The 27719-nt window shown below is 44.3% G+C and overlaps 17 non-coding genes across 17 annotated transcripts; all 17 read left to right on the forward strand.

Moving 5' to 3' along the window:
• Positions 1 to 70: 70 nt before the first annotated feature.
• Positions 71 to 261, forward strand: LOC141150034 (U2 spliceosomal RNA). The gene has a single exon (XR_012246307.1). It is a non-coding gene; the product is annotated as a U2 spliceosomal RNA (small nuclear RNA).
• Positions 262 to 6465: 6204 nt separating this feature from the next.
• Positions 6466 to 6648, forward strand: LOC141150397 (U2 spliceosomal RNA). The gene has a single exon (XR_012246609.1). It is a non-coding gene; the product is annotated as a U2 spliceosomal RNA (small nuclear RNA).
• Positions 6649 to 9247: 2599 nt separating this feature from the next.
• LOC141150751 (U2 spliceosomal RNA) lies at positions 9248 to 9440 on the forward strand. Its single transcript, XR_012246872.1, has one exon. It is a non-coding gene; the product is annotated as a U2 spliceosomal RNA (small nuclear RNA).
• Positions 9441 to 10552: 1112 nt separating this feature from the next.
• Positions 10553 to 10743, forward strand: LOC141149304 (U2 spliceosomal RNA). Its single transcript, XR_012245607.1, has one exon. It is a non-coding gene; the product is annotated as a U2 spliceosomal RNA (small nuclear RNA).
• Positions 10744 to 11858: 1115 nt separating this feature from the next.
• On the forward strand, positions 11859 to 12049 carry LOC141149305 (U2 spliceosomal RNA). The gene has a single exon (XR_012245608.1). It is a non-coding gene; the product is annotated as a U2 spliceosomal RNA (small nuclear RNA).
• Positions 12050 to 13164: 1115 nt separating this feature from the next.
• LOC141149633 (U2 spliceosomal RNA) lies at positions 13165 to 13355 on the forward strand. The gene has a single exon (XR_012245924.1). It is a non-coding gene; the product is annotated as a U2 spliceosomal RNA (small nuclear RNA).
• A 1112-nt stretch (positions 13356 to 14467) lies between these two features.
• On the forward strand, positions 14468 to 14658 carry LOC141149306 (U2 spliceosomal RNA). The gene has a single exon (XR_012245609.1). It is a non-coding gene; the product is annotated as a U2 spliceosomal RNA (small nuclear RNA).
• A 1115-nt stretch (positions 14659 to 15773) lies between these two features.
• Positions 15774 to 15964, forward strand: LOC141149970 (U2 spliceosomal RNA). Its single transcript, XR_012246245.1, has one exon. It is a non-coding gene; the product is annotated as a U2 spliceosomal RNA (small nuclear RNA).
• Positions 15965 to 17079: 1115 nt separating this feature from the next.
• LOC141149868 (U2 spliceosomal RNA) lies at positions 17080 to 17270 on the forward strand. Its single transcript, XR_012246149.1, has one exon. It is a non-coding gene; the product is annotated as a U2 spliceosomal RNA (small nuclear RNA).
• A 1115-nt stretch (positions 17271 to 18385) lies between these two features.
• Positions 18386 to 18576, forward strand: LOC141149634 (U2 spliceosomal RNA). Its single transcript, XR_012245925.1, has one exon. It is a non-coding gene; the product is annotated as a U2 spliceosomal RNA (small nuclear RNA).
• A 1115-nt stretch (positions 18577 to 19691) lies between these two features.
• Positions 19692 to 19882, forward strand: LOC141273970 (U2 spliceosomal RNA). The gene has a single exon (XR_012322268.1). It is a non-coding gene; the product is annotated as a U2 spliceosomal RNA (small nuclear RNA).
• A 1115-nt stretch (positions 19883 to 20997) lies between these two features.
• On the forward strand, positions 20998 to 21188 carry LOC141149869 (U2 spliceosomal RNA). Its single transcript, XR_012246150.1, has one exon. It is a non-coding gene; the product is annotated as a U2 spliceosomal RNA (small nuclear RNA).
• A 1115-nt stretch (positions 21189 to 22303) lies between these two features.
• LOC141149635 (U2 spliceosomal RNA) lies at positions 22304 to 22494 on the forward strand. Its single transcript, XR_012245926.1, has one exon. It is a non-coding gene; the product is annotated as a U2 spliceosomal RNA (small nuclear RNA).
• A 1115-nt stretch (positions 22495 to 23609) lies between these two features.
• Positions 23610 to 23800, forward strand: LOC141273981 (U2 spliceosomal RNA). Its single transcript, XR_012322279.1, has one exon. It is a non-coding gene; the product is annotated as a U2 spliceosomal RNA (small nuclear RNA).
• Positions 23801 to 24915: 1115 nt separating this feature from the next.
• On the forward strand, positions 24916 to 25106 carry LOC141149307 (U2 spliceosomal RNA). The gene has a single exon (XR_012245610.1). It is a non-coding gene; the product is annotated as a U2 spliceosomal RNA (small nuclear RNA).
• Positions 25107 to 26221: 1115 nt separating this feature from the next.
• On the forward strand, positions 26222 to 26412 carry LOC141149804 (U2 spliceosomal RNA). Its single transcript, XR_012246088.1, has one exon. It is a non-coding gene; the product is annotated as a U2 spliceosomal RNA (small nuclear RNA).
• Positions 26413 to 27527: 1115 nt separating this feature from the next.
• On the forward strand, positions 27528 to 27718 carry LOC141149310 (U2 spliceosomal RNA). Its single transcript, XR_012245612.1, has one exon. It is a non-coding gene; the product is annotated as a U2 spliceosomal RNA (small nuclear RNA).
• Position 27719: the final 1 nt, after the last annotated feature.

Below are 27719 nucleotides of genomic sequence, written 5' to 3' on the forward strand. Positions count from 1 at the left end.
GGAGCTCATCTCCACAAATGGACTTTTCAGGATCCTTGGGTGGCTCCGTAGTTTGAAACCAATTCTGGTTATCGCTTCTCGGCTTTTTGGCTAAGATCAAGTGTAGTATCTGTTCTTATCAGTTTAATATCTGATACGTCCCCTATCTGGGGACCATATATTAAATGGATTTTTAGAACAGGGAGATGGAAAAAAAGCTTGCTCTGTCCACTCCACGCATTGACCTGGTATTGCAGTATCTCCAGGACCGGTGCACCCCTTCTTTAATGCAGTTTCTAAAATCAGAAAGAATTGAATTCAATGTTTTTTGTTCATTTTGCTTGTTTGTCGGATTTTGGGATGGACTCTTTGGCTTTGCTTTTCTTCTCCTCATTGGATTTTTCATGTTCAAAGTTGCAGAAGCCAGATTACAAGCTCATTTTGGTTCAACTTCAGCAACTGTGCATTGCATTGCCATGTAATGTGATGCAATGCTATCTTTCTAGCTCTCCCTTTTTACTTCCTTTTGGATAAACAGACATATTAGGCAAGCATTTTGGAGCTTTCACCTAAATAACTACAGGTGGTGAGATAAGCTGCACAATATAATTGACCTTTCAGTATATTGTTGCACACACACCATCTATTTAGCAAATGCCCTTGTTATCAACAGCAGCCTTTTAAACTCACCTGAGCTAACAGGTATGTGCGCTGGTTACTCTGCTGCGCTTAAAATTTCTTTTTTGGTTTGCTACAATGCCTTTTCTGAAACGTTGTCTCCTTCTGCTGGAACATTGACTTCTTTCATTTAATGCCTGCAGACTATAAAAGAGAACCCAACCCAAAAAGTTTGGTTGATTAGTCTGTGGCATTCTGTTAAACTGTTGCTTATGGCGGTCTCTGTGAGCTTCTCAGCGACATTCAGCCAGCCAGGTATCCTGCCTGCAGTAGATGGAATGTGGCAATGGAACGCTGGCTGCGCGTGTCATAATAGGCTCTGAGCCTTTATATACCTGTGCACAGCAGCAGCCACCTTCAGTCTGCTGCTGGACAGCCAGCAGCAGCAGCAGCAGGAGTGGTATGTAATCAGGAGCCCTCCTGCTAAGGGTAGACAGCTGCTCGTTCCACCCCACCCCCCGCCTTAATTGGTTCTCCTCCCTTCCAACGGTGTTGAGGCGGGTGGGAACAGCAGGGGGTGAAGGTGCTGTGTTTAAAGAGGTGGAGTTATGCAGATCTAAAACGCGTGGATTGCAGCAGCAGCAAGCCGAAAAGTGCAGGCATGTAAGGGATCTAGAGGTTGACAACATGTCTTCTTAACGGGAGTCCAGGAGCTCATCTCCACAAATGGACTTTTCAGGATCCTTGGGTGGCTCCGTAGTTTGAAACCAATTCTGGTTATCGCTTCTCGGCCTTTTGGCTTCGATCTTACAGCTTGTCTGTTTGGTTGTTGTCTATCTGGGTGCTTCCGGTACCCTCTCTCTCGGCCTGGGGGGATCGTTCCTCTTCGGAGGGACTTCACCCCCCTGCTGCTATAGGGAGAGAGGCTTAGTCCGGGAGCAACGGGAAGTGATCCCCTAAAAAGGCATATGCCTTTTTTTTCTTTCCGTAGTTGGCGTACTTTTTTTGGAAGAGATGCCGGCTGTGCTGTCATATGCATCGGGTGAACCCCGGATGAGAAATACAGTGCGAATTGACGTTTTGGAGAAGTTTCGCTGTGAGAAAAACATCCAGTATGTTTGCAACATCATCCTTCTTGGACTTCTGGGATTTAGTAGAGAGGACATCTTCTGCTTCCAGGACAACGAATCGAAAGGTACCTACACCATCACTTTTAGGAGTCAAGGGTGCTGCCAACAACTGGTCCAGAAAGTGAACGAAAATAGCCACATGGACGAAATGGAAGGTTTGATTTTTTCCTTATTATTTGTTTATGAAGAAGTCCAGATTGTGGTTCACTTCCCTAACCCTTTTGTGGAAGTGCTGGATATTTTGACTTTCTTGCGTCGCTATTGCGATGACGTGTCCTTTTTAGGAAAAATTAAAAATGCAGTTAATTTTTGGTGTGGGAAGCGGAGGTTCCTGGCACGATTAAAGAAGGATCCAACGGGAGTCGGAGGAACACAGCACCCTCCCTCCACCTTCACAATCGGGAAGAGCCGAGGATACCTCTTCTATCAAGGTATGCCCTTGTATTGTAGGAATTGTGGCACAATGGGGCATACCCAAGACGCTTGCCAGGAGAGGAGGGCTGCCCGTTGTAATAATTGCAGCCAGTATGGACACTTGACGAAAGACTGTCCTCACAAGAAACAGTGTAATCTGTGCGGGGAGGATGGACATGTATTCCGGAGTTGCCCCCAGAGAACCAAGGTACGGACATATGCAGAGGCAACTGGGGGTCCCTGGCGAAGACAATCTCTAGCTCGCCCCTCAGTGTCCGTCGGGGAGGATCCCCTTGACAGGACTGAGCTAAGCTCTACTGGCCCCTCTGTAGTGGAGGTGGCAAAGAAGAAGCCCCCGCAAAAAGGGGACTATGGGCGGTCCGTCCAGGGACCGGAGCAGGGATGCTCTTCTGTTCGGGAGGGTGTCTCTGTGTCGATGGCCCCTGAAGATGTGTGTGTTTCTGGTGTGCTGGAGCAGGGTGCCCCCAGTATGTTGGCACTGGTGGGCCCTGCTGCGAAGGCCCCAGATGCTATTCAAGTGTCGAGCCAGCAGGACGCAGTGTGTTTTTCCCTAGGTGACGACCTCGAGAAGAGAGACCATGAGGCAGTAGTGGGAGAAGATTGCACTAGTGACCTACCTGAACCCAGCGGGAAAAAGATGCGTGCGGATGTCTGTCCGGATTCACCGGATGTTTCCTTGGGTGTCGGTGATTTGTGGCTGCAGGGAGCAGGAGCTGGATACCCGGTCACTGCCTCGGATCCAATGAACATTTCCTTTTCCCCGGAGTCAGGGATCTTGGAGGCACTGTTGGATCATAGTCCTGAACAGGTCAAGATGATTCTGGATGACTCCCTCCCACCTTGACTTTAATGCCGTCCATAAAATGCCTCTCACTGAATGTGAGATCTTTAAAGAGCCCTGTTCGCAGGGCTGCTCTTTTTCAATATTTAGAGACTTTAGACTTTGATGTGTGTTTATTGCAGGAATGTGGACTACAACACTCAATTAATTATGACGAGCTTAAAAAGGATTGGAAGTCGGGACCGTCAGTGTGGTCCGGCTCAAATGTGAATAGGTCTGCTGGAGTGGGTTTGCTCTGTCGTGGTAATAACATCGTGTTTTCCTCTGTTACAGAGATTACACCAGGCAGGGCAATGTTAGTACATTTGCATATTAATAATTTTAGTTTTCGCATAATTAATGTGTATGCTCCTCCCGACAAGCAAGAGCGCATCCAATTGTTTGAAATTTTGCCTGTATTTTGTGTTGGGTCTTCTCCCCTCCTGATAGGTGGGGATTTCAACTGCCTTAGTGTCGGCGAACAACGAGTAGGAGGGGACCCTCTCCGTAAGTTGGATAAGTCATGTTTTCTGCTAAAAAATTTTCAAACTGATTTTAAGCTATGCGATGCCTGGAGGTCTCTTTCACCGACGGACCCTGGATTTACATGGTCCGGTCGGGGAGTGGCCTCTAGGATCGATTTTATGTTTTTATCTGTGGATTTTAAGCCGGTGATGTTTGATCTAATGTCTAATTTATTTTCCGATCACAAAATGTTAAAATTACAGTTAGAATACCAAGGAGAGCAGAGAATAAACAAAGGACTGTGGCGTTTGGGGACACATCTGCTGGAGGATCCTCAGATAAGGTCGGATTTTTGTACAGCCTACCAGGAATGGAGACAACAAAGGCCTCCTTATATAAAAATGTTGTCTTGGTGGGAAAAGATTAAAAATAAAATTAGGCTTTTTTTTATCACGGCAGGGAGGAAGAAATCAAGACAGAAAAAACAATTTTTCTCAAATCTAAATACTAGGCTGCAGACACTTTATAAATTTAAAGAGATTGGGTTGGAGGTGGAGGAAGACATTGTCAGCCTAAAAGCAGAAATACATACACTTTTGGAGCAGAAGGGGAGAGAGGTTATTTTTAATTCAAAGGTAAAGCAGTTAGAAGAAGATGAAAAATGTACACGCTTCTTTTTTAAAAAAGCAATGGAGAGGAAAGATGCGATTACTTGTTTAGGTGAAGAATCCACTATACAGGGCATGAAGAACGTGGCTTTTGATTTTTACCGACTCCTTTTTAGTGAGAAAAGTGTGGATGATTCCTTTTTACAAGATGCTCTTAATGTCCTAGATTTTAAGTTGAATCAGTCAGATCAGGAGTTTTTAATACGGGATTTTAGCTTAGAGGAACTTTTTAACATTTTTAAAAGTTTTTCAAAGGGCAAAGCTCCGGGAGCAGACGGTCTCCCCGTCGAATTTTATCTGACTTTCTGGGATATTTTAAAGGATGATCTTTTAGCACTTTTTAAGGAGGTTTTTAAGTGTAAACGGTTGCCCAAGGGATGGAGGAGGGGAATAGTGTCCTTGATCTTTAAAAAGAAAGGGGCTCGTGAGGACCTTGCAAATTGGAGGCCTATCACCCTCCTCAACATGGATTATAAAGTATTAGCCAAATTTATTGCATGCCGGCTTAAAATGATAATTGATAAGTTGATACAACCAGAACAAGTTTGTGGTGTACCGGGAAGGAGTATTGCGGAGGTGTTAAATGTCATAAGAGATGCAATATGGTATACTAGGGATCGTGGTCAGAATTTAGCCCTGTTGGCGCTGGACTTTGAGAAGGCGTTCGACAGGGTATCGCACAAGTATCTTTTTAGTGTTTTAAAGAAGATGGCGATCCCGGATTTTATCATGTCTCTAATTAAGATTTTGTATAAAGATTCATATTGTCAAATCTCTGTTAATGGCTTCTTAACAGGTGAAATACCGCTGGAATCCGGAGTGAAGCAGGGCTGCCCTTTGTCCCCGATCCTGTTTATTTGTGCTATGGAGCCTTTATTATGCCAAATTAGGAAAGATAAAGTGATCCGTGGGGTCCCTGTTCCGGGTGGAGGGGGGGCCCAAATTAAAGTCTTCGGGTATATGGACGATGTTACTGCCATCTGCACGGATCCTGCTTCCCTCCGGAGGGTGGTGAGGTGTACCAGTTTTTTTAGTCAGGCTTCAGGTTTTAAGTTGAATTTTAATAAAACTGAGTGTTTGACAATTGGTTCCTGGGATACAGTGGACCTACCAGCAGTCAAAATGAAGTGTGATAAAGTTAAAATTTTGGGCATTACTTTTAATAAAGAAAATGACGGGGTTGTGAGTTGGGGGGAGGTCCAGGAGAAAATGGTGAAGAAACTATCCTTTTGGAATTTGCGTAGTTTGTCAATCGAAGGGAAAGTTCTAATTATTAAGTCTGTATTATTGCCAATGATGTTATATGTTGCAATTGTGTACCCTCCCTCCGACTTAATGCTCAAAAAGCTGACTCGCTGCATGTTTATATTTATTTGGGGCTCGAAGATGGAAAAAGTAAAACGCACAGAAATGTATAAAAGGCATCAAAATGGTGGAAAGGATGTCCCGGATTTGAGCATGTTTTTGTATATAAATTTCTTCTGTTTCTGTTTTAAGCTTCTTAATTCTAACAGTGTTTTTAGTCTGTTTTTAAAATATACTTGTGGTTATGTTTTTAAGAGATGGCTACGGCCATCCTTATCTTCGCCTGTTTTATTATGTCCCCCAAAGCATCTTATCATCTTAGAGAAAGTATGTAGAAATTATAAATTAAGAGACTTGGATACTGATATTCTTCAAGACCGAAGGAAATTGATAACTCATCTGAGAAGGGAAGAAAGAGTATCTGAAGTAATCAACTTTTCCTGGAGCAGATCCAAGCGAGTCTGGAGGAATGTGTTTGGAAAGTTTCTCGCAAATATTCATAAAGACCTTGCCTGGATGTCCGTCCACCAGTGCCTCCCAACTAGAGACTTTCAGCACAGGAGAGGCCTGGCGGCGCGGGCAAAATGTCCTAGAGACTCGTGTGGAAGTGATGAGACGGTTTTACATCTGTTTTGGAACTGTTTTTATGCGCAAGAACTTTGGCGGAGACTGGGGGTGCTTTTGAAATGGGTTTGTGGTCTGAAAGACTTTTGTCACGAATATGTTTTATACGGACTTTTTAATTGCCCAACTTTACATCAAACCAAAATATGCTGGTGTATAATAAATTGTGCAAAAAGTGCTATGTGGAAAGTGAGGAATATTTTGTTGTTCAAACGTGACTGTATTTCCATCAATGATTGTATTAGAATGGTTTTTAGCGAAATGTATATTTATTATTTGAAAGATGTCAAAGATGTGGGTAAACACGAAGCGAATAGAAGATGGTGTTTTTACATGTGGAATACTATTTTGTACTAATAATATCTGTGGAAAGAGCTCTATTAACGCTGTAAATAAGAATAATGTGTTTTTGTACTTTTTTATATCTGAATAAATTTATGTTGAAACCTTATCTGTTCTTATCAGTTTAATATCTGATACGTCCCCTATCTGGGGACCATATATTAAATGGATTTTTAGAACAGGGAGATGGAAAAAGAGCTTGCTCTGTCCACTCCACGCATTGACCTGGTATTGCAGTATCTCCAGGACCGGTGCACCCCTTCTTTAATGCAGTTTCTAAAATCAGAAAGAATTGAATTCAATGTTTTTTGTTCATTTTGCTTGTTTGTCGGATTTTGGGATGGACTCTTTGGCTTTGCTTTTCTTCTCCTCATTGGATTTTTCATGTTCAAAGTTGCAGAAGCCAGATTACAAGCTCATTTTGGTTCAACTTCAGCAACTGTGCATTGCATTGCCATGTAATGTGATGCAATGCTATCTTTCTAGCTCTCCCTTTTTACTTCCTTTTGGATAAACAGACATATTAGGCAAGCATTTTGGAGCTTTCACCTAAATAACTACAGGTGGTGAGATAAGCTGCACAATATAATTGACCTTTCAGTATATTGTTGCACACACACCATCTATTTAGCAAATGCCCTTGTTATCAACAGCAGCCTTTTAAACTCACCTGAGCTAACAGGTATGTGCGCTGGTTACTCTGCTGCGCTTAAAATTTCTTTTTTGGTTTGCTACAATGCCTTTTCTGAAACGTTGTCTCCTTCTGCTGGAACACTGACTTCTTTCATTTAATGCCTGCAGACTATAAAAGAGAACCCAACCCAAAAAGTTTGGTTGATTAGTCTGTGGCATTCTGTTAAACTGTTGCTTATGGCGGTCTCTGTGAGCTTCTCAGCGACATTCAGCCAGCCAGGTATCCTGCCTGCAGTAGATGGAATGTGGCAATGGAACGCTGGCTGCGCGTGTCATAATAGGCTCTGAGCCTTTATATACCTGTGCACAGCAGCAGCCACCTTCAGTCTGCTGCTGGACAGCCAGCAGCAGCAGCAGCAGGAGAGGTATGTAATCAGGAGCCCTCCTGCTAAGGGTAGACAGCTGCTTGTTCCACCCCACCCCCCGCCTTAATTGGTTCTCCTCCCTTCCAACGGTGTTGAGGCGGGTGGGAACAGCAGGGGGTGAAGGTGCTGTGTTTAAAGAGGTGGAGTTATGCAGATCTAAAACGCGTGGATTGCAGCAGCAGCAAGCCGAAAAGTGCAGGCATGTAAGGGATCTAGAGGTTGACAACATGTCTTCTTAACGGGAGTCCAGGAGCTCATCTCCACAAATGGACTTTTCAGGATCCTTGGGTGGCTCCGTAGTTTGAAACCAATTCTGGTTATCGCTTCTCGGCCTTTTGGCTAAGATCAAGTGCAGTGATTTAGCGATTGCTGCCTTGGTTTTGGTTGGAGGTGTCTGGGGTACCTGGCTCTTCGGCCTTGGTGGATCGTCCTTACTTAATTGTGGGGACTTCACCCCCTTGCTGCTATAGGCGTGTCGGCTTAGTCCCCAGACAACGGGAAGTGATCATACTCGCTCCTTCTGTGTGTTGGAGTGGAGATTACGCTCATTCTGTTGGAGAATCATGGCAACAGAGGCGGAGTTGTGGCCGAAGTTGGAGGTTCCAGAACATGCACGTGTGGAGACCGCTTTCCGGATTTTTGTCCGGAGAGACTGTCAGAAGGTTAAGGACTTTCGGTTTATTATGAAGGAGATCATCTTGGGTGTCGCAAAGGTGAAAAAAGAAGACATCGTGGCAGTTATGGATTATCCCCAAAAGGGTGTCTATGACGTGTTTTTTGAGTCTAGGAAGATTTTGGAGAACTATATGGATTCTTTTGATGAATTGAGACATGAGAAGTTTGTTGGAATTCGGTTTCAACGTCACGTATTTAGTAGTGAAAAGATGGTGACAGTGAAGATGTTTTCACCACTGGTTCCAGAAGAGGACATTGTCACGTTTTTGAGTGGTTTTGCCAAGTCTGTAGTATCAAAAGGTAAAGTAATGAATGAATTCGGAGTATGGACGGGAAAGTGGAAATTTTTTGTGGAATTTAACATGAACAAGGATAGGAGTTTTTCCTACCCGCCTCAAAGGTTTAAGCTTGGTAAAGTAAGTGGGAATTTATTCTTTAATGGGATGGATTCCTTTTGTTCAATTTGTGAGGTATATGGTCATAAACGTGAAGACTGTACTGCAGAAAAGTGTTGGAAGTGTAAAGCGGAAGGACATGTTTCTAAATCATGTCCAGTAGAAAGGAATAAGTGTAACCTGTGTATGGAAATTGGGCATAGGTTTAAGGAATGCCCAAAGAGAAAGAGTAATAAGGAGAAGATGGAAAGTGCAAAGGCAGAAAAGAAAGAAAAAAAGAAGACGGTAGAGGTTCAGAGGCAAACAGAAGAGGAGGAAGCTGATAAAGAAATGGACAAAGTTAAAAAAGGAATTGCGGAAATGAAGGGAAGTGGTGTGTGTTTTGAAGCTTTTTTTCCAAAGGTAATCGCAAGTGTGAAGGCAAATAAAGAGAGGTTTTTTGAAACCTATAAGGTGGGAAGGACATGGATAGATTATGTGAATACAAACTTTGAATCTTTCTCGCAAGAGAAAGGACTGTTGGAGTATCTAACATATTATGCGTTGAAGGGAGGAATGCAGTAATGTGTTTTGTTTCCTTCCTCTATATATTATGTGTCTGAGAGGAAATACTGGTTGTTGTTTTGTTTTTTTTGTATATGCATTAAATAATGTTTTTTTGTTTTAAAATGACACGATGATGGATTTGGTCCATCACCGTTTTCAGAAGTATGGAATCGAGATGGTACTTGTAATCTGAGTGTTATGGGAAAAAAAAAAAAAAAAAAAAAAAATCTGTTCTTATCAGTTTAATATCTGATACGTCCCCTATCTGGGGACCATATATTAAATGGATTTTTAGAACAGGGAGATGGAAAAAGAGCTTGCTCTGTCCACTCCACGCATTGACCTGGTATTGCAGTATCTCCAGGACCGGTGCACCCCTTCTTTAATGCAGTTTCTAAAATCAGAAAGAATTGAATTCAATGTTTTTTGTTCATTTTGCTTGTTTGTCGGATTTTGGGATGGACTCTTTGGCTTTGCTTTTCTTCTCCTCATTGGATTTTTCATGTTCAAAGTTGCAGAAGCCAGATTACAAGCTCATTTTGGTTCAACTTCAGCAACTGTGCATTGCATTGCCATGTAATGTGATGCAATGCTATCTTTCTAGCTCTCCCTTTTTACTTCCTTTTGGATAAACAGACATATTAGGCAAGCATTTTGGAGCTTTCACCTAAATAACTACAGGTGGTGAGATAAGCTGCACAATATAATTGACCTTTCAGTATATTGTTGCACACACACCATCTATTTAGCAAATGCCCTTGTTATCAACAGCAGCCTTTTAAACTCACCTGAGCTAACAGGTATGTGCGCTGGTTACTCTGCTGCGCTTAAAATTTCTTTTTTGGTTTGCTACAATGCCTTTTCTGAAACGTCTCCTTCTGCTGGAACACTGACTTCTTTCATTTAATGCCTGCAGACTATAAAAGAGAACCCAACCCAAAAAGTTTGGTTGATTAGTCTGTGGCATTCTGTTAAACTGTTGCTTATGGCGGTCTCTGTGAGCTTCTCAGCGACATTCAGCCAGCCAGGTATCCTGCCTGCAGTAGATGGAATGTGGCAATGGAACGCTGGCTGCGCGTGTCATAATAGGCTCTGAGCCTTTATATACCTGTGCACAGCAGCAGCCACCTTCAGTCTGCTGCTGGACAGCCAGCAGCAGCAGCAGCAGGAGAGGTATGTAATCAGGAGCCCTCCTGCTAAGGGTAGACAGCTGCTCGTTCCACCCCACCCCCCGCCTTAATTGGTTCTCCTCCCTTCCAATGGTGTTGAGGCGGGTGGGAACAGCAGGGGGTGAAGGTGCTGTGTTTAAAGAGGTGGAGTTATGCAGATCTAAAACGCGTGGATTGCAGCAGCAGCAAGCCGAAAAGTGCAGGCATGTAAGGGATCTAGAGGTTGACAACATGTCTTCTTAACGGGAGTCCAGGAGCTCATCTCCACAAATGGACTTTTCAGGATCCTTGGGTGGCTCCGTAGTTTGAAACCAATTCTGGTTATCGCTTCTCGGCCTTTTGGCTAAGATCAAGTGTAGTATCTGTTCTTATCAGTTTAATATCTGATACGTCCCCTATCTGGGGACCATATATTAAATGGATTTTTAGAACAGGGAGATGGAAAAAGAGCTTGCTCTGTCCACTCCACGCATTGACCTGGTATTGCAGTATCTCCAGGACCGGTGCACCCCTTCTTTAATGCAGTTTCTAAAAGCAGAAAGAATTGAATTCAATGTTTTTTGTTCATTTTGCTTGTTTGTCGGATTTTGGGATGGACTCTTTGGCTTTGCTTTTCTTCTCCTCATTGGATTTTTCATGTTCAAAGTTGCAGAAGCCAGATTACAAGCTCATTTTGGTTCAACTTCAGCAACTGTGCATTGCATTGCCATGTAATGTGATGCAATGCTATCTTTCTAGCTCTCCCTTTTTACTTCCTTTTGGATAAACAGACATATTAGGCAAGCATTTTGGAGCTTTCACCTAAATAACTACTGGTGGTGAGAAAAGCTGCACAATATAATTGACCTTTCAGTATATTGTTGCACACACACCATCTATTTAGCAAATGCCCTTGTTATCAACAGCAGCCTTTTAAACTCACCTGAGCTAACAGGTATGTGCGCTGGTTACTCTGCTGCGCTTAAAATTTCTTTTTTGGTTTGCTACAATGCCTTTTCTGAAACGTTGTCTTCTTCTGCTGGAACACTGACTTCTTTCATTTAATGCCTGCAGACTATAAAAGAGAACCCAACCCAAAAAGTTTGGTTGATTAGCCTGTGGCATTCTGTTAAACTGTTGCTTATGGCGGTCTCTGTGAGCTTCTCAGCGACAATCAGCCAGCCAGGTATCCTGCCTGCAGTAGATGGAATGTGGCAATGGAACGCTGGCTGCGCGTGTCATAATAGGCTCTGAGCCTTTATATACCTGTGCACAGCAGCAGCCACCTTCAGTCTGCTGCTGGACAGCCAGCAGCAGCAGCAGCAGGAGAGGTATGTAATCAGGAGCCCTCCTGCTAAGGGTAGACAGCTGCTCGTTCCACCCCACCCCCCGCCTTAATTGGTTCTCCTCCCTTCCAACGGTGTTGAGGCGGGTGGGAACAGCAGGGGGTGAAGGTGCTGTGTTTAAAGAGGTGGAGTTATGCAGATCTAAAACGCGTGGATTGCAGCAGCAGCAAGCCGAAAAGTGCAGGCATGTAAGGGATCTAGAGGTTGACAACATGTCTTCTTAACGGGAGTCCAGGAGCTCATCTCCACAAATGGACTTTTCAGGATCCTTGGGTGGCTCCGTAGTTTGAAACCAATTCTGGTTATCGCTTCTCGGCCTTTTGGCTAAGATCAAGTGTAGTATCTGTTCTTATCAGTTTAATATCTGATACGTCCCCTATCTGGGGACCATATATTAAATGGATTTTTAGAACAGGGAGATGGAAAAAGAGCTTGCTCTGTCCACTCCACGCATTGACCTGGTATTGCAGTATCTCCAGGACCGGTGCACCCCTTCTTTAATGCAGTTTCTAAAAGCAGAAAGAATTGAATTCAATGTTTTTTGTTCATTTTGCTTGTTTGTCGGATTTTGGGATGGACTCTTTGGCTTTGCTTTTCTTCTCCTCATTGGATTTTTCATGTTCAAAGTTGCAGAAGCCAGATTACAAGCTCATTTTGGTTCAACTTCAGCAACTGTGCATTGCATTGCCATGTAATGTGATGCAATGCTATCTTTCTAGCTCTCCCTTTTTACTTCCTTTTGGATAAACAGACATATTAGGCAAGCATTTTGGAGCTTTCACCTAAATAACTACAGGTGGTGAGATAAGCTGCACAATATAATTGACCTTTCAGTATATTGTTGCACACACACCATCTATTTAGCAAATGCCCTTGTTATCAACAGCAGCCTTTTAAACTCACCTGAGCTAACAGGTATGTGCGCTGGTTACTCTGCTGCGCTTAAAATTTCTTTTTTGGTTTGCTACAATGCCTTTTCTGAAACGTTGTCTTCTTCTGCTGGAACACTGACTTCTTTCATTTAATGCCTGCAGACTATAAAAGAGAACCCAACCCAAAAAGTTTGGTTGATTAGTCTGTGGCATTCTGTTAAACTGTTGCTTATGGCGGTCTCTGTGAGCTTCTCAGCGACAATCAGCCAGCCAGGTATCCTGCCTGAAGTAGATGGAATGTGGCAATGGAACGCTGGCTGCGCGTGTCATAATAGGCTCTGAGCCTTTATATACCTGTGCACAGCAGCAGCCACCTTCAGTCTGCTGCTGGACAGCCAGCAGCAGCAGCAGCAGGAGAGGTATGTAATCAGGAGCCCTCCTGCTAAGGGTAGACAGCTGCTCGTTCCACCCCACCCCCCGCCTTAATTGGTTCTCCTCCCTTCCAACGGTGTTGAGGCGGGTGGGAACAGCAGGGGGTGAAGGTGCTGTGTTTAAAGAGGTGGAGTTATGCAGATCTAAAACGCGTGGATTGCAGCAGCAGCAAGCCGAAAAGTGCAGGCATGTAAGGGATCTAGAGGTTGACAACATGTCTTCTTAACGGGAGTCCAGGAGCTCATCTCCACAAATGGACTTTTCAGGATCCTTGGGTGGCTCCGTAGTTTGAAACCAATTCTGGTTATCGCTTCTCGGCCCTTTGGCTAAGATCAAGTGTAGTATCTGTTCTTATCAGTTTAATATCTGATACGTCCCCTATCTGGGGACCATATATTAAATGGATTTTTAGAACAGGGAGATGGAAAAAGAGCTTGCTCTGTCCACTCCACGCATTGACCTGGTATTGCAGTATCTCCAGGACCGGTGCACCCCTTCTTTAATGCAGTTTCTAAAATCAGAAAGAATTGAATTCAATGTTTTTTGTTCATTTTGCTTGTTTGTCGGATTTTGGGATGGACTCTTTGGCTTTGCTTTTCTTCTCCTCATTGGATTTTTCATGTTCAAAGTTGCAGAAGCCAGATTACAAGCTCATTTTGGTTCAACTTCAGCAACTGTGCATTGCATTGCCATGTAATGTGATGCAATGCTATCTTTCTAGCTCTCCCTTTTTACTTCCTTTTGGATAAACAGACATATTAGGCAAGCATTTTGGAGCTTTCACCTAAATAACTACAGGTGGTGAGATAAGCTGCACAATATAATTGACCTTTCAGTATATTGTTGCACACACACCATCTATTTAGCAAATGCCCTTGTTATCAACAGCAGCCTTTTAAACTCACCTGAGCTAACAGGTATGTGCGCTGGTTACTCTGCTGCGCTTAAAATTTCTTTTTTGGTTTGCTACAATGCCTTTTCTGAAACGTTGTCTCCTTCTGCTGGAACACTGACTTCTTTCATTTAATGCCTGCAGACTATAAAAGAGAACCCAACCCAAAAAGTTTGGTTGATTAGTCTGTGGCATTCTGTTAAACTGTTGCTTATGGCGGTCTCTGTGAGCTTCTCAGCGACATTCAGCCAGCCAGGTATCCTGCCTGCAGTAGATGGAATGTGGCAATGGAACGCTGGCTGCGCGTGTCATAATAGGCTCTGAGCCTTTATATACCTGTGCACAGCAGCAGCCACCTTCAGTCTGCTGCTGGACAGCCAGCAGCAGCAGCAGGAGAGGTATGTAATCAGGAGCCCTCCTGCTAAGGGTAGACAGCTGCTCGTTCCACCCCACCCCCCGCCTTAATTGGTTCTCCTCCCTTCCAACGGTGTTGAGGCGGGTGGGAACAGCAGGGGGTGAAGGTGCTGTGTTTAAAGAGGTGGAGTTATGCAGATCTAAAACGCGTGGATTGCAGCAGCAGCAAGCCGAAAAGTGCAGGCATGTAAGGGATCTAGAGGTTGACAACATGTCTTCTTAACGGGAGTCCAGGAGCTCATCTCCACAAATGGACTTTTCAGGATCCTTGGGTGGCTCCGTAGTTTGAAACCAATTCTGGTTATCGCTTCTCGGCCTTTTGGCTAAGATCAAGTGTAGTATCTGTTCTTATCAGTTTAATATCTGATACGTCCCCTATCTGGGGACCATATATTAAATGGATTTTTAGAACAGGGAGATGGAAAAAGAGCTTGCTCTGTCCACTCCACGCATTGACCTGGTATTGCAGTATCTCCAGGACCGGTGCACCCCTTCTTTAATGCAGTTTCTAAAATCAGAAAGAATTGAATTCAATGTTTTTTGTTCATTTTGCTTGTTTGTCGGATTTTGGGATGGACTCTTTGGCTTTGCTTTTCTTCTCCTCATTGGATTTTTCATGTTCAAAGTTGCAGAAGCCAGATTACAAGCTCATTTTGGTTCAACTTCAGCAACTGTGCATTGCATTGCCATGTAATGTGATGCAATGCTATCTTTCTAGCTCTCCCTTTTTACTTCCTTTTGGATAAACAGACATATTAGGCAAGCATTTTGGAGCTTTCACCTAAATAACTACAGGTGGTGAGATAAGCTGCACAATATAATTGACCTTTCAGTATATTGTTGCACACACACCATCTATTTAGCAAATGCCCTTGTTATCAACAGCAGCCTTTTAAACTCACCTGAGCTAACAGGTATGTGCGCTGGTTACTCTGCTGCGCTTAAAATTTCTTTTTTGGTTTGCTACAATGCCTTTTCTGAAACGTTGTCTCCTTCTGCTGGAACACTGACTTCTTTCATTTAATGCCTGCAGACTATAAAAGAGAACCCAACCCAAAAAGTTTGGTTGATTAGTCTGTGGCATTCTGTTAAACTGTTGCTTATGGCGGTCTCTGTGAGCTTCTCAGCGACATTCAGCCAGCCAGGTATACTGCCTGCAGTAGATGGAATGTGGCAATGGAACGCTGGCTGCGCGTGTCATAATAGGCTCTGAGCCTTTATATACCTGTGCACAGCAGCAGCCACCTTCAGTCTGCTGCTGGACAGCCAGCAGCAGCAGCAGCAGGAGAGGTATGTAATCAGGAGCCCTCCTGCTAAGGGTAGACAGCTGCTCGTTCCACCCCACCCCCCGCCTTAATTGGTTCTCCTCCCTTCCAACGGTGTTGAGGCGGGTGGGAACAGCAGGGGGTGAAGGTGCTGTGTTTAAAGAGGTGGAGTTATGCAGATCTAAAACGCGTGGATTGCAGCAGCAGCAAGCCGAAAAGTGCAGGCATGTAAGGGATCTAGAGGTTGACAACATGTCTTCTTAACGGGAGTCCAGGAGCTCATCTCCACAAATGGACTTTTCAGGATCCTTGGGTGGCTCCGTAGTTTGAAACCAATTCTGGTTATCGCTTCTCGGCCTTTTGGCTAAGATCAAGTGTAGTATCTGATCTTATCAGTTTAATATCTGATAAGTCCCCTATCTGGGGACCATATATTAAATGGATTTTTAGAACAGGGAGATGGAAAAAGAGCTTGCTCTGTCCACTCCACGCATTGACCTGGTATTGCAGTATCTCCAGGACCGGTGCACCCCTTCTTTAATGCAGTTTCTAAAATCAGAAAGAATTGAATTCAATGTTTTTTGTTCATTTTGCTTGTTTGTCGGATTTTGGGATGGACTCTTTGGCTTTGCTTTTCTTCTCCTCATTGGATTTTTCATGTTCAAAGTTGCATTAGCCAGATTACAAGCTCATTTTGGTTCAACTTCAGCAACTGTGCATTGCATTGCCATGTAATGTGATGCAATGCTATCTTTCTAGCTCTCCCTTTTTACTTCCTTTTGGATAAACAGACATATTAGGCAAGCATTTAGGAGCTTTCACCTAAATAACTACAGGTGGTGAGATAAGCTGCACAATATAATTGACCTTTCAGTATATTGTTGCACACACACCATCTATTTAGCAAATGCCCTTGTTATCAACAGCAGCCTTTTAAACTCACCTGAGCTAACAGGTATGTGCGCTGGTTACTCTGCTGCGCTTAAAATTTCTTTTTTGGTTTGCTACAATGCCTTTTCTGAAACGTTGTCTCCTTCTGCTGGAACACTGACTTCTTTCATTTAATGCCTGCAGACTATAAAAGAGAACCCAACCCAAAAAGTTTGGTTGATTAGTCTGTGGCATTCTGTTAAACTGTTGCTTATGGCGGTCTCTGTGAGCTTCTCAGCGACATTCAGCCAGCCAGGTATCCTGCCTGCAGTAGATGGAATGTGGCAATGGAACGCTGGCTGCGCGTGTCATAATAGGCTCTGAGCCTTTATATACCTGTGCACAGCAGCAGCCACCTTCAGTCTGCTGCTGGACAGCCAGCAGCAGCAGCAGCAGGAGAGGTATGTAATCAGGAGCCCTCCTGCTAAGGGTAGACAGCTGCTCGTTCCACCCCACCCCCCGTCTTAATTGGTTCTCCTCCCTTCCAACGGTGTTGAGGCGGGTGGGAACAGCAGGGGGTGAAGGTGCTGTGTTTAAAGAGGTGGAGTTATGCAGATCTAAAACGCGTGGATTGCAGCAGCAACAATCCGAAAAGTGCAGGCATGTAAGGGATCTAGAGGTTGACAACATGTCTTCTTAACGGGAGTCCAGGAGCTCATCTCCACAAATGGACTTTTCAGGATCCTTGGGTGGCTCCGTAGTTTGAAACCAATTCTGGTTATCGCTTCTCGGCCTTTTGGCTAAGATCAAGTGTAGTATCTGTTCCTATCAGTTTAATATCTGATACGTCCCCTATCTGGGGACCATATATTAAATGGATTTTTAGAACAGGGAGATGGAAAAAGAGCTTGCTCTGTCCACTCCACGCATTGACCTGGTATTGCAGTATCTCCAGGACCGGTGCACCCCTTCTTTAATGCAGTTTCTAAAATCAGAAAGAATTGAATTCAATGTTTTTTGTTCATTTTGCTTGTTTGTCGGATTTTGGGATGGACTCTTTGGCTTTGCTTTTCTTCTCCTCATTGGATTTTTCATGTTCAAAGTTGCAGAAGCCAGATTACAAGCTCATTTTGGTTCAACTTCAGCAACTGTGCATTGCATTGCCATGTAATGTGATGCAATGCTATCTTTCTAGCTCTCCCTTTTTACTTCCTTTTGGATAAACAGACATATTAGGCAAGCATTTTGGAGCTTTCACCTAAATAACTACAGGTGGTGAGATAAGCTGCACAATATAATTGACCTTTCAGTATATTGTTGCACACACACCATCTATTTAGCAAATGCCCTTGTTATCAACAGCAGCCTTTTAAACTCACCTGAGCTAACAGGTATGTGCGCTGGTTACTCTGCTGCGCTTAAAATTTCTTTTTTGGTTTGCTACAATGCCTTTTCTGAAACGTTGTCTCCTTCTGCTGGAACACTGACTTCTTTCATTTAATGCCTGCAGACTATAAAAGAGAACCCAACCCAAAAAGTTTGGTTGATTAGTCTGTGGCATTCTGTTAAACTGTTGCTTATGGCGGTCTCTGTGAGCTTCTCAGCGACATTCAGCCAGCCAGGTATCCTGCCTGCAGTAGATGGAATGTGGCAATGGAACGCTGGCTGCGCGTGTCATAATAGGCTCTGAGCCTTTATATACCTGTGCACAGCAGCAGCCACCTTCAGTCTGCTGCTGGACAGCCAGCAGCAGCAGCAGCAGGAGAGGTATGTAATCAGGAGCCCTCCTGCTAAGGGTAGACAGCTGCTCGTTCCACCCCACCCCCCACCTTAATTGGTTCTCCTCCCTTCCAACGGTGTTGAGGCGGGTGGGAACAGCAGGGGGTGAAGGTGCTGTGTTTAAAGAGGTGGAGTTATGCAGATCTAAAACGCGTGGATTGCAGCAGCAGCAAGCCGAAAAGTGCAGGCATGTAAGGGATCTAGAGGTTGACAACATGTCTTCTTAAAGGGAGTCCAGGAGCTCATCTCCACAAATGGACTTTTCAGGATCCTTGGGTGGCTCCGTAGTTTGAAACCAATTCTGGTTATCGCTTCTCGGCCCTTTGGCTAAGATCAAGTGTAGTATCTGTTCTTATCAGTTTAATATCTGATACGTCCCCTATCTGGGGACCATATATTAAATGGATTTTTAGAACAGGGAGATGGAAAAAGAGCTTGCTCTGTCCACTCCACGCATTGACCTGGTATTGCAGTATCTCCAGGACCGGTGCACCCCTTCTTTAATGCAGTTTCTAAAATCAGAAAGAATTGAATTCAATGTTTTTTGTTCATTTTGCTTGTTTGTCGGATTTTGGGATGGACTCTTTGGCTTTGCTTTTCTTCTCCTCATTGGATTTTTCATGTTCAAAGTTGCAGAAGCCAGATTACAAGCTCATTTTGGTTCAACTTCAGCAACTGTGCATTGCATTGCCATGTAATGTGATGCAATGCTATCTTTCTAGCTCTCCCTTTTTACTTCCTTTTGGATAAACAGACATATTAGGCAAGCATTTTGGAGCTTTCACCTAAATAACTACAGGTGGTGAGATAAGCTGCACAATATAATTGACCTTTCAGTATATTGTTGCACACACACCATCTATTTAGCAAATGCCCTTGTTATCAACAGCAGCCTTTTAAACTCACCTGAGCTAACAGGTATGTGCGCTGGTTACTCTGCTGCGCTTAAAATTTCTTTTTTGGTTTGCTACAATGCCTTTTCTGAAACGTTGTCTCCTTCTGCTGGAACACTGACTTCTTTCATTTAATGCCTGCAGACTATAAAAGAGAACCCAACCCAAAAAGTTTGGTTGATTAGTCTGTGGCATTCTGTTAAACTGTTGCTTATGGCGGTCTCTGTGAGCTTCTCAGCGACATTCAGCCAGCCAGGTATCCTGCCTGCAGTAGATGGAATGTGGCAATGGAACGCTGGCTGCGCGTGTCATAATAGGCTCTGAGCCTTTATATACCTGTGCACAGCAGCAGCCACCTTCAGTCTGCTGCTGGACAGCCAGCAGCAGCAGCAGCAGGAGAGGTATGTAATCAGGAGCCCTCCTGCTAAGGGTAGACAGCTGCTCGTTCCACCCCACCCCCCGCCTTAATTGGTTCTCCTCCCTTCCAACGGTGTTGAGGCGGGTGGGAACAGCAGGGGGTGAAGGTGCTGTGTTTAAAGAGGTGGAGTTATGCAGATCTAAAACGCGTGGATTGCAGCAGCAGCAAGCCGAAAAGTGCAGGCATGTAAGGGATCTAGAGGTTGACAACATGTCTTCTTAACGGGAGTCCAGGAGCTCATCTCCACAAATGGACTTTTCAGGATCCTTGGGTGGCTCCGTAGTTTGAAACCAATTCTGGTTATCGCTTCTCGGCCTTTTGGCTAAGATCAAGTGTAGTATCTGTTCTTATCAGTTTAATATCTGATACGTCCCCTATCTGGGGACCATATATTAAATGGATTTTTAGAACAGGGAGATGGAATAAGAGCTTGCTCTGTCCACTCCACGCATTGACCTGGTATTGCAGTATCTCCAGGACCGGTGCACCCCTTCTTTAATGCAGTCTCTAAAATCAGAAAGAATTGAATTCAATGTTTTTTGTTCATTTTGCTTGTTTGTCGGATTTTGGGATGGACTCTTTGGCTTTGCTTTTCTTCTCCTCATTGGATTTTTCATGTTCAAAGTTGCAGAAGCCAGATTACAAGCTCATTTTGGTTCAACTTCAGCAACTGTGCATTGCATTGCCATGTAATGTGATGCAATGCTATCTTTCTAGCTCTCCCTTTTTACTTCCTTTTGGATAAACAGACATATTAGGGAAGCATTTTGGAGCTTTCACCTAAATAACTACAGGTGGTGAGATAAGCTGCACAATATAATTGACCTTTCAGTATATTGTTGCACACACACCATCTATTTAGCAAATGCCCTTGTTATCAACAGCAGCCTTTTAAACTCACCTGAGCTAACAGGTATGTGCGCTGGTTACTCTGCTGCGCTTAAAATTTCTTTTTTGGTTTGCTACAATGCCTTTTCTGAAACGTTGTCTCCTTCTGCTGGAACACTGACTTCTTTCATTTAATGCCTGCAGACTATAAAAGAGAACCCAACCCAAAAAGTTTGGTTGATTAGTCTGTGGCATTCTGTTAAACTGTTGCTTATGGCGGTCTCTGTGAGCTTCTCAGCGACATTCAGCCAGCCAGGTATCCTGCCTGCAGTAGATGGAATGTGGCAATGGAACGCTGGCTGCGCGTGTCATAATAGGCTCTGAGCCTTTATATACCTGTGCACAGCAGCAGCCACCTTCAGTCTGCTGCTGGACAGCCAGCAGCAGCAGCAGCAGGAGAGGTATGTAATCAGGAGCCCTCCTGCTAAGGGTAGACAGCTGCTCGTTCCACCCCACCCCCCGCCTTAATTGGTTCTCCTCCCTTCCAACGGTGTTGAGGCGGGTGGGAACAGCAGGGGGTGAAGGTGCTGTGTTTAAAGAGGTGGAGTTATGCAGATCTAAAACGCGTGGATTGCAGCAGCAACAATCCGAAAAGTGCAGGCATGTAAGGGATCTAGAGGTTGACAACATGTCTTCTTAACGGGAGTCCAGGAGCTCATCTCCACAAATGGACTTTTCAGGATCCTTGGGTGGCTCCGTAGTTTGAAACCAATTCTGGTTATCGCTTCTCGGCCTTTTGGCTAAGATCAAGTGTAGTATCTGTTCCTATCAGTTTAATATCTGATACGTCCCCTATCTGGGGACCATATATTAAATGGATTTTTAGAACAGGGAGATGGAAAAAGAGCTTGCTCTGTCCACTCCACGCATTGACCTGGTATTGCAGTATCTCCAGGACCGGTGCACCCCTTCTTTAATGCAGTTTCTAAAATCAGAAAGAATTGAATTCAATGTTTTTTGTTCATTTTGCTTGTTTGTCGGATTTTGGGATGGACTCTTTGGCTTTGCTTTTCTTCTCCTCATTGGATTTTTCATGTTCAAAGTTGCAGAAGCCAGATTACAAGCTCATTTTGGTTCAACTTCAGCAACTGTGCATTGCATTGCCATGTAATGTGATGCAATGCTATCTTTCTAGCTCTCCCTTTTTACTTCCTTTTGGATAAACAGACATATTAGGCAAGCATTTTGGAGCTTTCACCTAAATAACTACAGGTGGTGAGATAAGCTGCACAATATAATTGACCTTTCAGTATATTGTTGCACACACACCATCTATTTAGCAAATGCCCTTGTTATCAACAGCAGCCTTTTAAACTCACCTGAGCTAACAGGTATGTGCGCTGGTTACTCTGCTGCGCTTAAAATTTCTTTTTTGGTTTGCTACAATGCCTTTTCTGAAACGTTGTCTCCTTCTGCTGGAACACTGACTTCTTTCATTTAATGCCTGCAGACTATAAAAGAGAACCCAACCCAAAAAGTTTGGTTGATTAGTCTGTGGCATTCTGTTAAACTGTTGCTTATGGCGGTCTCTGTGAGCTTCTCAGCGACATTCAGCCAGCCAGGTATCCTGCCTGCAGTAGATGGAATGTGGCAATGGAACGCTGGCTGCGCGTGTCATAATAGGCTCTGAGCCTTTATATACCTGTGCACAGCAGCAGCCACCTTCAGTCTGCTGCTGGACAGCCAGCAGCAGCAGCAGCAGGAGAGGTATGTAATCAGGAGCCCTCCTGCTAAGGGTAGACAGCTGCTCGTTCCACCCCACCCCCCACCTTAATTGGTTCTCCTCCCTTCCAACGGTGTTGAGGCGGGTGGGAACAGCAGGGGGTGAAGGTGCTGTGTTTAAAGAGGTGGAGTTATGCAGATCTAAAACGCGTGGATTGCAGCAGCAGCAAGCCGAAAAGTGCAGGCATGTAAGGGATCTAGAGGTTGACAACATGTCTTCTTAAAGGGAGTCCAGGAGCTCATCTCCACAAATGGACTTTTCAGGATCCTTGGGTGGCTCCGTAGTTTGAAACCAATTCTGGTTATCGCTTCTCGGCCCTTTGGCTAAGATCAAGTGTAGTATCTGTTCTTATCAGTTTAATATCTGATACGTCCCCTATCTGGGGACCATATATTAAATGGATTTTTAGAACAGGGAGATGGAAAAAGAGCTTGCTCTGTCCACTCCACGCATTGACCTGGTATTGCAGTATCTCCAGGACCGGTGCACCCCTTCTTTAATGCAGTTTCTAAAATCAGAAAGAATTGAATTCAATGTTTTTTGTTCATTTTGCTTGTTTGTCGGATTTTGGGATGGACTCTTTGGCTTTGCTTTTCTTCTCCTCATTGGATTTTTCATGTTCAAAGTTGCAGAAGCCAGATTACAAGCTCATTTTGGTTCAACTTCAGCAACTGTGCATTGCATTGCCATGTAATGTGATGCAATGCTATCTTTCTAGCTCTCCCTTTTTACTTCCTTTTGGATAAACAGACATATTAGGCAAGCATTTTGGAGCTTTCACCTAAATAACTACAGGTGGTGAGATAAGCTGCACAATATAATTGACCTTTCAGTATATTGTTGCACACACACCATCTATTTAGCAAATGCCCTTGTTATCAACAGCAGCCTTTTAAACTCACCTGAGCTAACAGGTATGTGCGCTGGTTACTCTGCTGCGCTTAAAATTTCTTTTTTGGTTTGCTACAATGCCTTTTCTGAAACGTTGTCTCCTTCTGCTGGAACACTGACTTCTTTCATTTAATGCCTGCAGACTATAAAAGAGAACCCAACCCAAAAAGTTTGGTTGATTAGTCTGTGGCATTCTGTTAAACTGTTGCTTATGGCGGTCTCTGTGAGCTTCTCAGCGACATTCAGCCAGCCAGGTATCCTGCCTGCAGTAGATGGAATGTGGCAATGGAACGCTGGCTGCGCGTGTCATAATAGGCTCTGAGCCTTTATATACCTGTGCACAGCAGCAGCCACCTTCAGTCTGCTGCTGGACAGCCAGCAGCAGCAGCAGCAGGAGAGGTATGTAATCAGGAGCCCTCCTGCTAAGGGTAGACAGCTGCTCGTTCCACCCCACCCCCCGCCTTAATTGGTTCTCCTCCCTTCCAACGGTGTTGAGGCGGGTGGGAACAGCAGGGGGTGAAGGTGCTGTGTTTAAAGAGGTGGAGTTATGCAGATCTAAAACGCGTGGATTGCAGCAGCAGCAAGCCGAAAAGTGCAGGCATGTAAGGGATCTAGAGGTTGACAACATGTCTTCTTAACGGGAGTCCAGGAGCTCATCTCCACAAATGGACTTTTCAGGATCCTTGGGTGGCTCCGTAGTTTGAAACCAATTCTGGTTATCGCTTCTCGGCCTTTTGGCTAAGATCAAGTGTAGTATCTGTTCTTATCAGTTTAATATCTGATACGTCCCCTATCTGGGGACCATATATTAAATGGATTTTTAGAACAGGGAGATGGAATAAGAGCTTGCTCTGTCCACTCCACGCATTGACCTGGTATTGCAGTATCTCCAGGACCGGTGCACCCCTTCTTTAATGCAGTCTCTAAAATCAGAAAGAATTGAATTCAATGTTTTTTGTTCATTTTGCTTGTTTGTCGGATTTTGGGATGGACTCTTTGGCTTTGCTTTTCTTCTCCTCATTGGATTTTTCATGTTCAAAGTTGCAGAAGCCAGATTACAAGCTCATTTTGGTTCAACTTCAGCAACTGTGCATTGCATTGCCATGTAATGTGATGCAATGCTATCTTTCTAGCTCTCCCTTTTTACTTCCTTTTGGATAAACAGACATATTAGGGAAGCATTTTGGAGCTTTCACCTAAATAACTACAGGTGGTGAGATAAGCTGCACAATATAATTGACCTTTCAGTATATTGTTGCACACACACCATCTATTTAGCAAATGCCCTTGTTATCAACAGCAGCCTTTTAAACTCACCTGAGCTAACAGGTATGTGCGCTGGTTACTCTGCTGCGCTTAAAATTTCTTTTTTGGTTTGCTACAATGCCTTTTCTGAAACGTTGTCTCCTTCTGCTGGAACACTGACTTCTTTCATTTAATGCCTGCAGACTATAAAAGAGAACCCAACCCAAAAAGTTTGGTTGATTAGTCTGTGGCATTCTGTTAAACTGTTGCTTATGGCGGTCTCTGTGAGCTTCTCAGCGACATTCAGCCAGCCAGGTATCCTGCCTGCAGTAGATGGAATGTGGCAATGGAACGCTGGCTGCGCGTGTCATAATAGGCTCTGAGCCTTTATATACCTGTGCACAGCAGCAGCCACCTTCAGTCTGCTGCTGGACAGCCAGCAGCAGCAGCAGCAGGAGAGGTATGTAATCAGGAGCCCTCCTGCTAAGGGTAGACAGCTGCTCGTTCCACCCCACCCCCCGCCTTAATTGGTTCTCCTCCCTTCCAACGGTGTTGAGGCGGGTGGGAACAGCAGGGGGTGAAGGTGCTGTGTTTAAAGAGGTGGAGTTATGCAGATCTAAAACGCGTGGATTGCAGCAGCAGCAAGCCGAAAAGTGCAGGCATGTAAGGGATCTAGAGGTTGACAACATGTCTTCTTAACGGGAGTCCAGGAGCTCATCTCCACAAATGGACTTTTCAGGATCCTTGGGTGGCTCCGTAGTTTGAAACCAATTCTGGTTATCGCTTCTCGGCCTTTTGGCTAAGATCAAGTGTAGTATCTGTTCTTATCAGTTTAATATCTGATACGTCCCCTATCTGGGGACCATATATTAAATGGATTTTTAGAACAGGGAGATGGAAAAAGAGCTTGCTCTGTCCACTCCACGCATTGACCTGGTATTGCAGTATCTCCAGGACCGGTGCACCCCTTCTTTAATGCAGTTTCTAAAATCAGAAAGAATTGAATTCAATGTTTTTTGTTCATTTTGCTTGTTTGTCGGATTTTGGGATGGACTCTTTGGCTTTGCTTTTCTTCTCCTCATTGGATTTTTCATGTTCAAAGTTGCAGAAGCCAGATTACAAGCTCATTTTGGTTCAACTTCAGCAACTGTGCATTGCATTGCCATGTAATGTGATGCAATGCTATCTTTCTAGCTCTCCCTTTTTACTTCCTTTTGGATAAACAGACATATTAGGCAAGCATTTTGGAGCTTTCACCTAAATAACTACAGGTGGTGAGATAAGCTGCACAATATAATTGACCTTTCAGTATATTGTTGCACACACACCATCTATTTAGCAAATGCCCTTGTTATCAACAGCAGCCTTTTAAACTCACCTGAGCTAACAGGTATGTGCGCTGGTTACTCTGCTGCGCTTAAAATTTCTTTTTTGGTTTGCTACAATGCCTTTTCTGAAACGTTGTCTCCTTCTGCTGGAACACTGACTTCTTTCATTTAATGCCTGCAGACTATAAAAGAGAACCCAACCCAAAAAGTTTGGTTGATTAGTCTGTGGCATTCTGTTAAACTGTTGCTTATGGCGGTCTCTGTGAGCTTCTCAGCGACATTCAGCCAGCCAGGTATCCTGCCTGCAGTAGATGGAATGTGGCAATGGAACGCTGGCTGCGCGTGTCATAATAGGCTCTGAGCCTTTATATACCTGTGCACAGCAGCAGCCACCTTCAGTCTGCTGCTGGACAGCCAGCAGCAGCAGCAGCAGGAGAGGTATGTAATCAGGAGCCCTCCTGCTAAGGGTAGACAGCTGCTCGTTCCACCCCACCCCCCGCCTTAATTGGTTCTCCTCCCTTCCAACGGTGTTGAGGCGGGTGGGAACAGCAGGGGGTGAAGGTGCTGTGTTTAAAGAGGTGGAGTTATGCAGATCTAAAACGCGTGGATTGCAGCAGCAGCAAGCCGAAAAGTGCAGGCATGTAAGGGATCTAGAGGTTGACAACATGTCTTCTTAACGGGAGTCCAGGAGCTCATCTCCACAAATGGACTTTTCAGGATCCTTGGGTGGCTCCGTAGTTTGAAACCAATTCTGGTTATCGCTTCTCGGCCTTTTGGCTAAGATCAAGTGTAGTATCTGTTCTTATCAGTTTAATATCTGATACGTCCCCTATCTGGGGACCATATATTAAATGGATTTTTAGAACAGGGAGATGGAAAAAGAGCTTGCTCTGTCCACTCCACGCATTGACCTGGTATTGCAGTATCTCCAGGACCGTTGCACCCCTTCTTTAATGCAGTTTCTAAAATCAGAAAGAATTGAATTCAATGTTTTTTGTTCATTTTGCTTGTTTGTCGGATTTTGGGATGGACTCTTTGGCTTTGCTTTTCTTCTCCTCATTGGATTTTTCATGTTCAAAGTTGCAGAAGCCAGATTACAAGCTCATTTTGGTTCAACTTCAGCAACTGTGCATTGCATTGCCATGTAATGTGATGCAATGCTATCTTTCTAGCTCTCCCTTTTTACTTCCTTTTGGATAAACAGACATATTAGGCAAGCATTTTGGAGCTTTCACCTAAATAACTACAGGTGGTGAGATAAGCTGCACAATATAATTGACCTTTCAGTATATTGTTGCACACACACCATCTATTTAGCAAATGCCCTTGTTATCAACAGCAGCCTTTTAAACTCACCTGAGCTAACAGGTATGTGCGCTGGTTACTCTGCTGCGCTTAAAATTTCTTTTTTGGTTTGCTACAATGCCTTTTCTGAAACGTTGTCTCCTTCTGCTGGAACACTGACTTCTTTCATTTAATGCCTGCAGACTATAAAAGAGAACCCAACCCAAAAAGTTTGGTTGATTAGTCTGTGGCATTCTGTTAAACTGTTGCTTATGGCGGTTTCTGTGAGCTTCTCAGCGACATTCAGCCAGCCAGGTATCCTGCCTGCAGTAGATGGAATGTGGCAATGGAACGCTGGCTGCGCGTGTCATAATAGGCTCTGAGCCTTTATATACCTGTGCACAGCAGCAGCCACCTTCAGTCTGCTGCTGGACAGCCAGCAGCAGCAGCAGCAGGAGAGGTATGTAATCAGGAGCCCTCCTGCTAAGGGTAGACAGCTGCTCGTTCCACCCCACCCCCCGCCTTAATTGGTTCTCCTCCCTTCCAACGGTGTTGAGGCGGGTGGGAACAGCAGGGGGTGAAGGTGCTGTGTTTAAAGAGGTGGAGTTATGCAGATCTAAAACGCGTGGATTGCAGCAGCAGCAAGCCGAAAAGTGCAGGCATGTAAGGGATCTAGAGGTTGACAACATGTCTTCTTAACGGGAGTCCAGGAGCTCATCTCCACAAATGGACTTTTCAGGATCCTTGGGTGGCTCCGTAGTTTGAAACCAATTCTGGTTATCGCTTCTCGGCCTTTTGGCTAAGATCAAGTGTAGTATCTGTTCTTATCAGTTTAATATCTGATACGTCCCCTATCTGGGGACCATATATTAAATGGATTTTTAGAACAGGGAGATGGAAAAAGAGCTTGCTCTGTCCACTCCACGCATTGACCTGGTATTGCAGTATCTCCAGGACCGGTGCACCCCTTC

Source organism: Phyllobates terribilis, unplaced genomic scaffold, assembly GCF_046119375.1.
Source record: "Phyllobates terribilis strain yellow unplaced genomic scaffold, ASM4611937v1 Scaffold_5__5_contigs__length_657084704, whole genome shotgun sequence".
NCBI lineage: Eukaryota > Metazoa > Chordata > Amphibia > Anura > Dendrobatidae > Phyllobates > Phyllobates terribilis.